Source organism: Protopterus annectens, chromosome 3.part1 (genome assembly GCF_019279795.1).
Source record: "Protopterus annectens isolate FY-2018-M chromosome 3.part1, PAN1.0, whole genome shotgun sequence".
Lineage (NCBI taxonomy): Eukaryota > Metazoa > Chordata > Ceratodontiformes > Protopteridae > Protopterus > Protopterus annectens.
Window position 1 is genome coordinate 898,635,165 of NC_056732.1, and position 15,524 is coordinate 898,650,688.

Sequence of the window (15,524 nt, forward strand, 5' to 3'; positions counted from 1 at the left end):
AGTTGTACCTGGGTGATTTAGGAGTAGAGGGTTGTCAGTGTACAAGAGGATGTTACTACCATTCATAATGCTAGATTAAATCCTGTCTTCACAGTGGGAGAGAAAATGGAGAGGTGTGGTATAAGTGGGTGCTCTAAATGGGGTCTATACTAATGGGGTGCTGTATAGAGTGTCTATACTTGTGCAGGTTCTCTAAATGATATGAAACTAATAAAGTTTGTTTACTTTGTCTTAGACAAAAGCATTGGTTAAAATTTGGTACTCTAAATCAGTGTTTTTTCTCTTTTGCCATTGGGTTTTGGCCATGTGATTTTTGGTTCTACTATTGTAGATTTGTTGGTTTTGGGACTGTTTAAGGGGCAAAAGCATAGCTGAGGTGCTCTCTGAGCATCTAAGTGCAATTTACAGACTTCTCGGCTGGATCACAGGCATCTACTAAGGGAAAATTTATTTACTGAAGTTTTTGCATCTATAACCACCAATTGTTAGCCCCACTACATAGTAGTGAGCGATGGTGCACAGATGTGCACTATGCATAAACAAATGACTACAGCAGAGCAGTGGCTGGTCATCTGAGTCTGTGGGGCTGTGTTAAAACAATCACAAGCCTGCACAAATGCAGTGCTTATGTAGTAACAGTGAGAAAACTGGATTTAACAATTTAACCAATAAGAAAAAAACTGAAAACTGAGTCCTGTGCTAGCAACCTTCAATCAGATGAGTCCTAATTGCACTCTCTGGCTCATGGGTGCAAAAGGCCCCAATCTCCAACAAAAGATGGCCTGGTGTAGTGCTCAGTTTAACAAAAAGAGCCAGATTCAACTGGTCTGAATCTAATCTATGCTACAGCAGACAAAAAGTACAACAAATTAGCAAGAACAGTTTTTAAAACATCAGAAATATAGCAAAAATACAGTTTAAAAGTGCAAAATGCTTGTATAAAATAGTACTTGCTGCAGAATGCAATAGTTTCCTTGGATTGCACAGATGAATACAGTAAAGCAGTAGCTGGTTGCCTAACTCTTTGGAGCTGTGCTAAAATAGTGTGCAAACTGAATTAAACAATTTAACCAATAAAAAAGCTCAAAACTGAGCCCTGTGCCAGCAACCTTCAATCAGATGAGTCCTAATCAGGGGCAGTTTGTGCTAAAGGACTGCAGGACTGCAGCCCTCCCACCTAAAAAACAAATAAAAATAAAACAGAGAAACACAAAAACAAACGCTGTAAATTCCAGGAAGTGTGCACATGCTCTAAAATAGATGGGAACATTCTCAGACTGCTTTCTCAGCAGTCTAGATAGGGGGAAAGGCATCTCGGCCCCAATATGCCCAGCAGTTTGTGCGGTGGTGACGTCACAAAATGGAGGCACTCTGGACTGCAGCAGCAGCATGCTGGAACAATCGCAGATTTGGACTGTTCAGGATGGACCAGTCGAGACTGAGAATACTGGCAAAGGGAATGTTGGGATATCGGAGGCAAGGGGAGCAGTTATGTAGACATTTGGCTCATTGGCAAGGTAAGAAGGCAAAGTGGATATCGGCAGCAAGGGGAGTAGTTATTTAGCTTGTAAGGTAAGCAGGCAAAGGAACTGGTATGTGTGTAATGCCCCAGTTGCTATATACACTGGTGGCTAGAGCAAACTCATGGTGGTGAGGTAGGGAATACCTCAGGCTTGAGCCCTGTACCTTATATGCAGGTGTTAAGGGCCTAAATTCCCTACCATCCACCATTTGTAAATCATTTGCATATTTCTGCCTCATATTTGATCTGTTCTGTTCCTCATAATATCTGTGGTTTCTAAATGCATAAATGCTTAGATATTTGATGGTGTAGTGGTAGCATTGTTGCCTTACAATTACAGGTTCTTAGGTTTGATTCTTGGCTGGGGTGCCTTCTGTGTGGGGTCTGCATCTTCTCCCTGTGTTTGCTTTTGTGTCCTCCCATGTTACAAAGACATGCCTGCATTATTTCTTTCTAGGCCTCTGCTGAAAATTGTTTTTTTATTCCAAGTCAGACTGTCCTGGTTAACAAATGTTAAATAAAATTGACAGGTATTTGAATTTCAGACTTCAGGTTTCTAAATGTTTAAGTTCTTAACTATTTGATGATACAGTGGTAGCATTGTTGCCTCACAGCTATACAATTTCTGGTTTAATTCTTGGCTGGGGTGCCTTCAGTGTGGAGTCTGCATCTTCTCCCTGTGTTTGTGTGGATTTGCTCTGGTGTCCTGCCATTTTACAAAGAAATGTGTCTGCAGTATTTCTCCCTGTGCCTCTGCTGAAAATTGTTTTTGTTCCATCAGAAGTAAAATTGACAGGCATTTGAATTTCAGACTTCATATTCTTCAGAAAATACATAGTAACACAACCTTTTATTCTAGCAATTTTCTAAGTTTATAAGATGAATATTTGAAATTTGTCCCTATTTTGGGGACTGTATTCCCCCATTATTGGCTTCATCCAGGTTTTTTGTGCTAAGCTTGACAGCTATGGCAAGAACTGAATTCAGTGAATATGTTTGAGGGCTGTATTCCCTCATTACTGGGTTTGTCCAGGTGTTTTGTGCTAAGAGGTTGATAGCTATGGTGAGAACTGAATTCACTAAATGATAGCCATTTAAGTTTCAGTCTTCCTCTCTTTCACAAAGCAGCTGATTTGGTATAGTGGTATGTTGCTCTGACTGTTTTGCACAGGGTCCTTGGCAGTAAAATGTATGGTGGTAACACAGCATTTTATTATTGCAACTTTCCAAGATTATACAAGCAATGTTTAATGTGTCCCTGGTTTTTGGGCTTTTGATCTCCCCCCAATACATTTTGGCTTTTTCCAGATTTCTTGTGCTGCGAAGTTGAGATGTAGTTTAGTATTGAGTAGATTTTACAAGGAGCTGAGAGCTGCAAGGGAAGAGAAGTTTACTGCTGCTTATGGTGATTCGGCTTGTGTTGTTAATAGCACAACAGGTTGTGTATTTGCTTTTGATGCAGAAGGCTGTGGGTTCTACTCCCACAAAGGGTGGATGCTGCCGTACTGAGAATGTCCTCTTTGGCGAAGATATTAAGTATGAGTTTGTTATCAGTTTACCATCCATTCCTTTTGCAATATTACTAGCTTATCATTTTTTAATGTAATATAGGAAATTTATTCCTCAGGGGCAACAGACACTTTATTTTTTGATGAAACCAATAAATATAAAGGTGTTTGCTAGCAGCAACCTCTTCATTAGTTACAGATTTCTTTAATGTGGAAGTATTTAGATGACTTTTACTTCTTCAGAGATTGTGCATATTTACTGATAATGGTGGACTGAAGAATTGTGCATATTTACTGATGATGGTGGACTGTAGAAGTTTGAGTAGACTTTTATGATGGAAATATTCTGAACTGGGCAGTTTTGTCATTATGGGTGCATGTGTTTTGTTTCATTGTTTACCGGAAAAATGTTTAAAACAATAAATGTAAAATGCCCTCTAACAACTGCACTGTATTGTACAAGGAATATAATTTAGAACAATCAAGAAGGTGTATCAAAGAGCTCATGTATGCTTCATGTGCAAGGGGCCTTTGCTTTGAAAACAGCCCAAAATTAATCTTTATCTGCCACTGGCAAAATGTATTTTCTTTGAATGTGGGTTTCAATGCTGTTTCAATGAATGTGAGTTTCAAGGGCAGAGAAGTTTTAATGCTAAGTCTGTTTTCATTGTGAGACTACATTGCTTTGTTTTGCAAATGTCTTAGTGTTTGTGCTGTAAAATGCAAAATAAAACTTTCAAATGAAGTCCAAATCATCATAGAAGTAAAGCAGTATGCACATTAGTGTTTATGGTAAATGGAGTGAAATAGCCAAGTAATGGATCATTGGAATGGCTGCAAGGGGGAGGTTACATTCGACCATGATTTTGTGAGGGGGAAGGGCGGCAAACTCAAAGACAGCCCCAGCTGAACTATACCTCCCAACTGTCCAGATTTTCAAAGAATTAATAGATTTTTGCTTCCTTTTTTGGTTTGTTCCTCATAAAATTTGTGGTTTTCTGGCAAATCATTTAGGAATTAAGTTACTAAATAATAACACACTGAGTTTCAGACTTCATAACCTTCAGAAAAATACATGCGAAAGTAAGACCTGTTATTCTATCAACTGTCTCCATTTATACAAGAACAATTTTTAGTACTGTTTATATGTTCCCCCAATATATTTGGCCTTGTCCAGATTTATTGCATTAACAGGTTGAGAGGTACATGCAAATACATTTCTTTATAGAATTAGGCATAGCCAAACCTCTCAACTGTCCCCGATTTTGGCTCAAAATGTTGCTCTTCCCCCTAATAATCCCTCCGCAAAATAACAATTTTAAAAGAAAACATGGAGGGTTTACAATTAAGAAATAACTGTAATAATCAGAGTTATAGATTACCTTTATTTCAGAAATGCATATAGATTATTTTATCTTGTCAACTGCTCAATTTAGCAGTACTAATATTAAAGTGTCTCTTCTTTGACAGGTTCCCAGGTGTATTGGGTGGCTATTTTATATTTTTGCATCACATTTTTGGTCCATTTTTCATAAAATTGTGTTTTTTATGGAAAATTACTGACAAATCATTAAAGACTAAAGTTAGAAAATAATGACAGACATTTGAATTTCAGATTTCATACCCTTCAGAAAATTCATGCTAATGCAAGACGTATTCTATTATCTTTCTAAGTTTATAAGAGCAATATTTTAAAATTGTCCTTATTTTTGGGCCTTTGTCCCACTTCTATGTATGGCTTTGTGCAGATTTCTTGCTCTGAGGTTGAGAGGTATGACAAATGTGTCAGGGCCATCACAGTCAGCCAGAGACATTTCAAATTGTGACATAATTGTTGCACCCCACTCCCCCATGTAGTGACTCTGGGTGTGTCCAAGCAAGGCAAGGAGTAGTTATGCAGTGTAAATGTGCAGAGTATCCAAGGTAGACACAAGTACTACAGTGGCTTTTCATATGTCCTTGATTTTGCAGAATGGTCTGGTTTCTGTCATATTTTTGTACTGTTGATTTATGCTTATTACTCAGAAAGTGCCTGTTGCTCTGCGTTTAAGTAGCAATGCTTTAATGACCATCAGGTAAGCTTGTCTGAGATCGTAAGATGCAAGTAAGCTTTAATAAGCATACTGTTAAAGAATTGCCAACATTGAAAGCCTTTCTATTGTTACCATGCAGAGAATACTAAACTAGATAATGTATAAGCCTTGGGTATTGAAATGCATATGACAGAATTTGTAATAAAGGACAGGATTACATTATTTTAAGAAGCTCATTACACTTGTTGGAGACTTCCAGTCATCTCTGCAGGCTTTACCCGTAAACTAAACAGAATACCAATCATGTGTTGTCCATAACCTGTACAGTAATCCTTTAAGCAATGTATCTTGAGCTTGTTTCTTGTTTGCTTTTCATTTTTTACTTTGATCATGTTTTCTCCATGAAACAAGTAGATAGTTGTCAGGCAGCAGGCCTTTTTTGGATAAGAAACATTTTTACAAGTGGGGGCATCACAGAGATTTCTACTTTCAGTATGTTACTTGGTACTTTAATAAAGCTGAATATAAATTATAATTAGAACTGCAGTGCAAGCAGAAGTGGTTTGAGTACTGCATGTTTTTCTTATACTTGATTTTGACTAGCATTCCAGTAATGTATTTAAAAAGTAATTTATTTTTTCATGCCTCACAACCTTTTTGTTTCCCTGTAGATATTAAGTAAGCTGTCATGCAGCAAATGCATTGAAATATTTTTATTCTTCTACACTTCATTTTGTCTTGATTGGACTCTCATAGTGACGGTTTGGCACCCAGGGCAGCGTATTTAATTAAAGTTAGTTTTTGTGGTTTTGAGCATAGCTCCTCCCCTTTCTGGTTGGCTGCTCCCCTTTCCATTGACCCCACCCATTCAGCTGTCTCCTGCAGCCCCGCTTTGATTTGAAGTCACCAGCCGCCACTGGTCCTAATTGCACTCTCCTGCCACAAGGGTGCAAGGGAGCCCTCTCCAACAAAAGATAGTCTGGATTAGTGGTCAGTTTAACAAACAGAACCAAATTTACCAGGTGTGAATCTAGTCTATGCTACAGCAGACAAAAAGTGCAACAAATCAGCAAGAACAATTTAAAAAAAAATCAGCAATATAGCAAAAATGAAGTTTAAAACTCTATTTTGATACAATATAAAATTGTACTTATGGTTAGCAGAATGCAACAGATTCCTTGGATTGCACAGATGAATAAAGCAGAGCAGTGGCTGGTCGCCTACCTCTGTAGAGCTGTGTTAAAACAATGAGTATTCTGTGTGTGGACTGCACTAGATTTCAGACCATTGCAGTTTCTTTCCCTCCCATTCAAACACATTCAATTAAATATGCTAAAATTTTGGAAGGACATGTACTGTTACAAAACCATACAATTGTAGACTTTTGAGCAGTTCTTAAAGACTTCATTCCTCCATATACTTTTTTAGAAAAATATGGGAAAACACAGATATAGGAGATAATATACCAAAAGACACAGATAAAGGATACCTAACAGTGACACATAATATACTAAAGGTGATCACTACAGCATGCCCTCCAGCAAATAACTGGAGATTAACTAAAGCTGTTGTACAGAAAGAAAATGTATCTATTGATGCATATTTACAACACATGGCAGCTGTGCTTGAGGCTTTTACAAGACATCCAGAACATACCAAAGGTGCAGCAAACAGTGAGGTGTCAACAGTATTTGTAGATGGCTTGCTATCACCTACATAAGATCAGATTAAAAAGGTTTGTCTAATCTGGTCGAGTTTAGGTATTCATAAAATTGTTAACCAAATGCAGTACATGGCAGACAACATAGTCTGAATGGGAAAAGAGCAACAGCAGAAATTAGTGAATGTTCACCTGAAACAGCTCAATACTGATTCATGGGGACAGGTAGGGAAGGAGAAATCAAGGAGGTAGAAATAAGTTTAGATTCTCTCCACAACAAGCCCCAAGACAATCCCAGCAAAACCTTACCCCCCTTCTCCTACTTTAGCATGGACCCAGCAACATGGATTGCATATTAGCCCTTGCTTTAATTGTGTCCAGAGTAGGCAATGGAGTAATGCAAGTCCTTTTCTTCAATAAACAAATCCATCTTTTCAAACTACCACTGAGCCCAATATCCAAACACCACAACTGGTAGACAGACAGCTTCCTACTTGGAGTACTGCTTAGTAGTCACTAACATGGCAAAAAGGCCATTTAGACAGCCATAAAAGGAAGACACAGCTATTTAATTTGGTACCAGTAGGCCAGGAGGGTGACTTTGTTAATGTTAGAATGTGCAGTTCTGCTCTTCCTTTTCACATTGATACAGGAACAACTAGGTCTATGATAACTTCATCAAATACAGAAAGCTTCCCACTCTCCACAAAATCAAGGTGTTTGTTATTCCTTTGGTCTATCCAGAACAAAAAAGAAAACTGCTCCTGTTGAAATAGATTCATTAGAAGACCAGCATATGTTTGTCGTGTGAAATGCTGCCCCTTTAAATCTTTTAGGTAGATATTTGTTTGTAAATTATGATGCACTGTTGCCTGCTCCCCAGATTTAGTTTTCTTAGATGTTCCAAATGAACCTTCCTCTCTGGGCCTGTATTCAGGTGATATGGTATGTTTCTGCTTCTTTCGGCAAGGACACCTATAGGTTTATACAAAGCTAAAAACACAGCATCAATGGGACCTGACGGTATCCCGGGTTGTGTGTTACGTGAACTCCAAGAGGAGCTAAACCCACACATAAAAATGCTATTTAACCTTAGCCTTACTTCGGGATATGTACCTGAACACTGGCGTACAGCAACGGTGGTCCCACTCCACAAAGGGGGTGCCTCTACAGACCCTGGAAACTACTGCCCCATAAGCTTAACCAGCCTGGTCTGCAAAGCTATGGAAAGAATCATTATGGAACTCATAAACAGAGACATAGGTGACCTACAGACACTTGACCCCACCCAGTTCGACTTTGTAAAGGGCAGATCCTGCCTCTTGAACCTGGTTGACTTTTTCGAAACAGTCACTAGAGCCATTGATGAGGGCAAAGCAGTCCATACAGCCTACCTGGACTTGGCTAAGGCCTTCGGCACAATACCCATCTCAGGCATCATAGATAAGCTCAACAGCTTAAACGTAAACCCTTATGTCACTAGATGGGTTGCAAACTGGCTAAAGGACAGAACCCATAAAGTTAAAATCGCTGGAGCAATGTCAGACTCAAAGCCAGTCACAAGTGGTGTCTCACAGGGATCGGTCCTGGGACCCCTCTTGTTCGGCATTTATTTCTCAGATGTCAAAGCAAACATGGGAGGGCTGTGGCTGACAAAGTTTGCAGATGACTGCAAAATAGGCACCATAGTCGATACACCAGCGGACACATACCTCCTACAAAAAGGCCTTGCAGAAACGGACAACTGGTGCCGGAGTCACGGCCTTAAACTAAATGCCAAAAAATGTATAGTCATCCCCTTTGGGAAAAGCGAAGCACCCACAAATTATCACATAGACAGCAACCCACTGAGTACGGAAAAAGTAATCAGAGACCTAGGGACCCAAGTCGACAGCGACCTCTCATTTGACACCCACGTTGCCAAAGTGGTTAGAAAAACATTCTACCTTGCACACCTCATCATGAAGGGATTCGCATCCAGATCCAAGGATGTCATTGTACCCCTATACTCCTCCCTCATCAGACCCATGATTGAGTACAATGCCCCATTTGGTATGCACCTCACCCGACATTTGCAACAGCTGGAGAGACCACAAAAGTACCTCACCAAGAGGATCAAGGGTCTCCAACATATGTCTTATTCTGCCAGACTAAGGAAACTTCAGCTCTATTCAGTAGCCTACCGCCTGCTCAGAGGTGATCTCTGCCTGACGTACAAGGCCATGTCCAATCAGGATCTGATGGACATGCTCCACCTCAAAAAATCCAAATCCATCAGGACCACGAGAGCTAAAGACTTAAACCTCAGCACAAGTATGAATAGGACATGCTGGAGGGATAGATTCATAACCCAGAGGCTTCCCATGCTTTAGAACAAGATCCCAGTTTGTATCAGGCAGAGCCCCTCACTGACTCTCTTCAAGAGAAATCTTGATGAGTGGATGGGAGATCGTAAATTTACCCCAGGGGTCACATCTGTGTCACTGCTAGACAGGGGCACAGTAAACTAATTTTATTATATAAGGGGACCTTCATTGTGTCACTACTAGTCAGAGGCACAGTATTCAAAATTTATTCTGTACATTTTTTGTACCACTTCATGGGGTGGCCAAGCCATATCACTATGGCTAGGCTTACAAATGCCCCAGGGTAGATAGCCTAGTACTATACTATGAAACTATGAAACTATTTGTGCAGATGAAGAAATACTCTTCACAATACTAAGATCAAAACAGGCCTCTAACATCTTTGATCTGGTGGGACTTGAAACTGTTCCACTGCAGCTGTGAACTACCCATGACAATGAGGTAGGACTCATAAAGGATGCAGAACCAGTTAGTTTTGTTTTAAAACCTTATGAGCATTTACCAAAGGTAGTTCAGTACCTGTTATCAATAGAGGCAGAGAAGCAAATTGAGCCTGCCTTTTCTGCTTCTTTCGGCAAGGAATAATAATACCAACCAGAAGCCCAAGTAATACACCTAATTTGCCAGTTAAAAAACATGCAAGGACACCTATAGGTTTATACAAGTGAAGACGATCCCTCACCACCAGATAAAGCAACCAACTAGTAAAAATATCCAAATGTAGGTGAAACAACACACGTTGGTTGCACATAGCAGATCACTTTAATAAAACAGATATAACTAGAAAGTGCTTTCATGGATACACTCCGCTTCATCAGACTAACAATTTCAATGAACTGCATCACATTTAAAAGGACTCACAAATACAAATGAACCAATCCACAGAATACAATTAATTAAAGCAACAGTAACAATCTACAATACATACAAGTTAATCTCACACCTGTTTCTATAAATACATACATAAATGAATTAAAATATACTATATATAAACAAGTAATAAAACCATATTAAATCTGTAATAACTATGTAAATACAAATATTAAAGAGTATATATATATATATATATATATATATATATATATATATATATATCATACATATAGTGAATATCTGATAAAAAATATATGTGAAAATCTGAGTACATCACAATCTAAAGCTTTCTAAAGCTTACATACAGCATTTAATGCTTAGGAGCTCTAGCTCTTCAAAAAGGTTTGAGAGATACCTTACTGTTGTGACCAGGTGGTTTATCAGCTTGAAAAAATAGTATCCATTTCTGTTCTATAGCTTCGGTACTGTTATTCAAATTGCCCCTCTCTTATTAACAGAAACAATCTCCAACACTAAAAACTTGAATTTGTGTGTGGAACCTTTTCTCTGTACGTGCATTGCCAATGCACTACTCTCTTTGACATTCCTAATATCTCTCAAGTGTTCTAAAATCCTCTCATCATTATACAGATGCATGATGTGAAAAATCTGGCCTTTCAGCACATTTATCTTGGTGTGTTTGGGATGCATACTCCCACTATGTAGGACATTGTTCTTCCTAACAGGTTTCCTGTACAGTGTATACGTCTGTATAATGATGGTAATGTATTACAAGGAGCAATATCATCACTAAAACAAGAATTTATGGAAAGGGGATATAAAGAGAAGGTAATAGACAGTCAAATTGATATAGCTTGGAGAGAAGGACATGGCAGATGTAGACCCTACTATAATAAGAGACGTATAGAAGTGAAAGGAAATGACAACAGTAGTGAGATGACTATACAGAGTAGAAATGATGATATACTTACGATGCCTCTAACTTTTGCCAGTAACATACACATAGTATGTGATGTTATTAAGAATAATTGGGATATCCTATCTAATGTTAAGGAATTGAGTGGAGTTATAGGAGACGAACCACGTTTTACTTTCAGGAACAATAGATCTTTAAAAAGTCACCTTTGCTATAAGGCTTTAAGCTCTCAGAAACATATCGAATCTGATAGGCTTGGTACCTACACTTGCAGGAGATGCATGGCATGCTCCCATATTCACATAGGTAGACTATTCATACATCCACTTATGGCATTTGAAATAGAAGCCAAATTTTGTGCAGATTGCAGCACTAAAAACATGGTGTATTTCAGCTACTGCACAGAATGTTTTGCCTTTTATGTAGGCAAAACTAATCGACTTCTAAAAGACAGGATTTTAGAACACTTGGGAGATATCAGGAATGTCAAAGAGAGTAGTGCATTGGCAATGCACGTACAGAGAAAACGTTCCACACACAACTTCAAGTTTTTAGTATTGGAGATTGTTTCTGTTAATAAGAGAGGGGCAATTTGAATAATAGTACCGAAGCTATGGAACAGAAATGGATACTATTTTTTCAAGCTGATAAACCACCTGGTCTCAACAGTAAGGTATCTCTCAAACCTTTTCTAATAGCTAGAGCTCTTAAGCAATAAATGCTGTATCTAAGCTTTAGATTGTGACGTACTCAGATTTTCACATATATTTTTTATCAGATATTCACTATATGTATTAAATATATATATATATATATATATATATATATATATATATATATATACTCTTTAATATTTGTATTTACATAGTTATTACAGATTTAATATGGTTTTATTACTCGTTTATATATTGTATATTTTAATTAATTTATGCATGTATTTATAGACATAGGTGTGAGATGAACTTGTATGTACTGTAGATTGTTACTGTTGCTTTAATTAATTGTATTGTGTGGATTGGTTCATTTGTATTTCTGAGCCCTTTTAAATGTGATGCAGTTCATTGAAATTCTTAGTCCTGATGAAGCTGAGTGTATCCGTGAAAGCGCTTGCTAGTTATATCTGTTTTATTAAAGTGATCTGCTGTGTGCAACCAACGTGTGTTTTTTCACTGACACCTATAGGTTTGTGCTTAGTTTCTGGTGGTATCATTCTAAGGGAGTGCAATATTTGTCAGCATGGAAGGAGATGGTCAGCAAACCATGCTGCTTTGCCTGGAAAGGTCTGCACCTCTCCCAGCTAGGCTTTCAGATATTAACTAAAACATTGTCCTCCCCCATAATGCCTTTTTTAGGCACTGTCAAACTGGAAGTACTTCCGACATAGCAAACCAAAACCAAGAAAATCTAAAGGTTTTACTGCTCAATGCTAGGGGTCTAAACAAAAAACTTCATTCTCTACTAGCTCTCTACACCATAGAGAATGCTGATGTCTATGCATTCACAGTCACTGAGACATGGTTTAAAGTTGTGGAAAGCACAATGACAGTGGCAGGTTATAAATGCCTTCCACACATTTAGACCACCTGCTACACAGACAGGGACTAAAGGTGGAGGTGTCTCAATTTACATAAAAAATAAATAAACTTCAAACCTGGTCAAACAGGCCAATGCACTTGAGCTTCCCCAAGTTCAAATCAGCATAGGCAAAATTTAATACCAATTTCTTGTGAACGATAGTTCCCCTCTAAGATCCAGGAAACTCATACCATGTATTTAAACCTATTGGAATCACTCATTATCCAACCTAATTCCATATTCATAGGTAACTTTAATTACTCCACTATTAATTTGTAATCATGTATGACACCAAGCATACATGCACAGAGATTCTGTGACTTTGAAAACACAAACTCCCTGGAACAGATTGTCAGTATAGCAACAATGGGTGTGGTCATACTAGACCTGGTCCTCACTAATATGGGAAAGTGACACACATCCCCTAGTGTAATCTCTTCTCTGGTAAGGTCAGACCACAAAATGGTATTATTTGAAGGAAAAATAAAACGTGGAACCCCAGCTAACTGTGGAATATTCTGGAACTACTCTAAGGCTAACTTCCTACAATTAAGTGATAACCTGGCAACATTTTAAGCCCCTATAAATCCTGAGAACACTGCTGCCTACATGAAACTGTTCACAGAAACCCTATACAAGCATTGTAATAGCTGTATAGAGGCAACTGTACTGACCAGGAAGAAGTACAGAACTGTATCAAAAAACAAGCTAACCTGTTTGACATACACAGATTTTACATTGTGGGAAAATTCAAAATGCTTGTCGAAAAAAGGGAAGCAGAGGACATTAAAAATCTAGTCAGAAAAAGATAGTTGCTTCTTGGCTTAACCCCCATAATATCAAAAAACTGCATTTGAAGGACTGCGACATGGGTTTGGTGATGATGTTATTTCAGAAGCAGAAATATTACCCGCTTGAAGGGCAGTACAGACAATCTGGGAATGGTGAGAACTGTCTAACTTAGTAGAAATATTAAGTAATGCTACTTTTGAATCAACGAACCAGATTACAGTTGAAAAGACTTCTATGTGCAGTGTGATACTTTAGAACAGAATTGCACTCGACTTCACACTTGCTTTTAAGAATGGTACATGTGAACTCATCAAAATACAGTGCTGCTTACTTATATTAAATAATGAGCACAGCATTTATAGTTACCCAGAGGTCATCCAAAAGTTGCAGAACTGTCTCTATTCTTTTAGTTTTGATTCTGAATTCCTCCCCCATTTCCACACTGAATCGAGTATATCAAGCTACTCCTTTAACTCTTTCTTATTAAGCTTGTCACACATATTCTACTGATTATCACTCTTCCTCACATTTTATAGTATTTTATAATGTGAAAAAAATAATTTCCTAATATTATATTATAAGTAATGGGGTTACAGCCATAGGATGCAACAGTTTCCCAAGGGCTGTGTGAATTTCTAAATGAGTGAGGGGATACTTTATTTCTTTTACCATGAATGCATATTATTTCCACTTTTGGGTTTGTTGCTAACCTTATGCTTACACACCAGGTGATGCTTGACAATGACAATGACAATGGACATCTTGCGTCCAGAATGTAACACTGCTTGAAAATTCCATCCCTAGCAGCATGGAAATAACTGTACAAATGCAGCTGTTTCCTGTAGGAACTAGGATTGTACAAACTTCAGAAAGAAACCCTGCTAGGAAGAACCATAATATCAACAAGCTTAACAATAAAAGGAAGAGAACTTCAACCAAAGGTAAAAAGAGTAATTCTCAGAATTCCCTTGTCATTGAAATAAACAACTCAGGAGTATAATAAAATCCACCAAAGCCAGTTGTGAGGATAAAATAGCCAACAAGTCATAGACAATCACCAGGCCTTTTGTAGTTATGCTCGCAACCCAGAAGCACAGTGCAGAAATCTGCTGAGCTGATTCTGAACAATATTACCTACACTGAGGATGAAGATCAGGCTAAACCACTGGCCAATAAATTACGCTCAGTCTTTATCCTTCTCTCCCTTTCATCTGTCACATAAGTTACATTTGACATAAACTTGCCTCCAGCTATCACACAAGACCAAAAGTTACATTTGACATAAACTTGCCTCCAGCTATCACACAAGACCAAGTCCTGATTCAAAAGCTAAAAGTACTGCATTTGGGTTCTGAAAATATTCCTGGAGGCATCCTAAATAGAATGAAGTATGATTTAGCTACACTTCCCAAAGCAATACTGTTTAACCTCAGCCTCCAGGCAGGTTTTGTATCAAGCTAGTGGAGAACAGCTACAGTCCTTACTATGCATGACCAGCCTCATAATGCAAAGCTATGGAACTAATCGAGAAGGACTTTGGGAACCTCCAAATATTAGACCCATTTTAGTTTGGATTTGTCAAGGGCAGCTCATACATACTCAGCCTGGTAGACGTCTTTGGAAAGGTCACCAAAACAATGGATGATGGTAAATTGGTGCATACTGCATAAGAACCAGACAATGCTTTAGACATATCCACTACATTGGCATAATAGAAAAATTAAATAAATTGGGAATAAACTCTTATGTCAACCAATAGATTGGCAACTGGCTCAGAGATAAAATGCAGGAGTCCAAAATAAGGGAAGCTACCTCCACAAAAAGAACAGTTGCCAGTGGAGTCCCCACTATTCAGTGCTGGGACTTCTCCTGAGTGGCATGTACTTCTCTGAAATAAAAGCAATACCAAAGGTTTCTGGCTTACTAAGTTTGCAGATGACTCCAAGCTTGGAAAAGTTACTGAATCCTCAAATTATTTAGCCATACTGTAGGAAGGTTTGTCACAAAAAAATAGCTGGTGCCAGAAATATGGACTGAAACTAAATAGCAAAAAATGTATTATCATAGCCTTTAAGAAGTTGTCTACCCTAGGAAACTACCACTTTGACAATATTCCCATGATAGTTGACACAATTGTTTGAGATTTTGGAACATATGTGGGCAGTGACGTAATTTGCAACCTATATGTGTCTACTGCCATAAGAAAGTTCTTCTCTGTTATGCAGATTATAAACAAAGAGTTGCAACTAGATGTAGAGATATAATTGCCCCCCTCCCCCTTACTTAGCACTTATTATGCCAGTCATTGAGTAAAATGC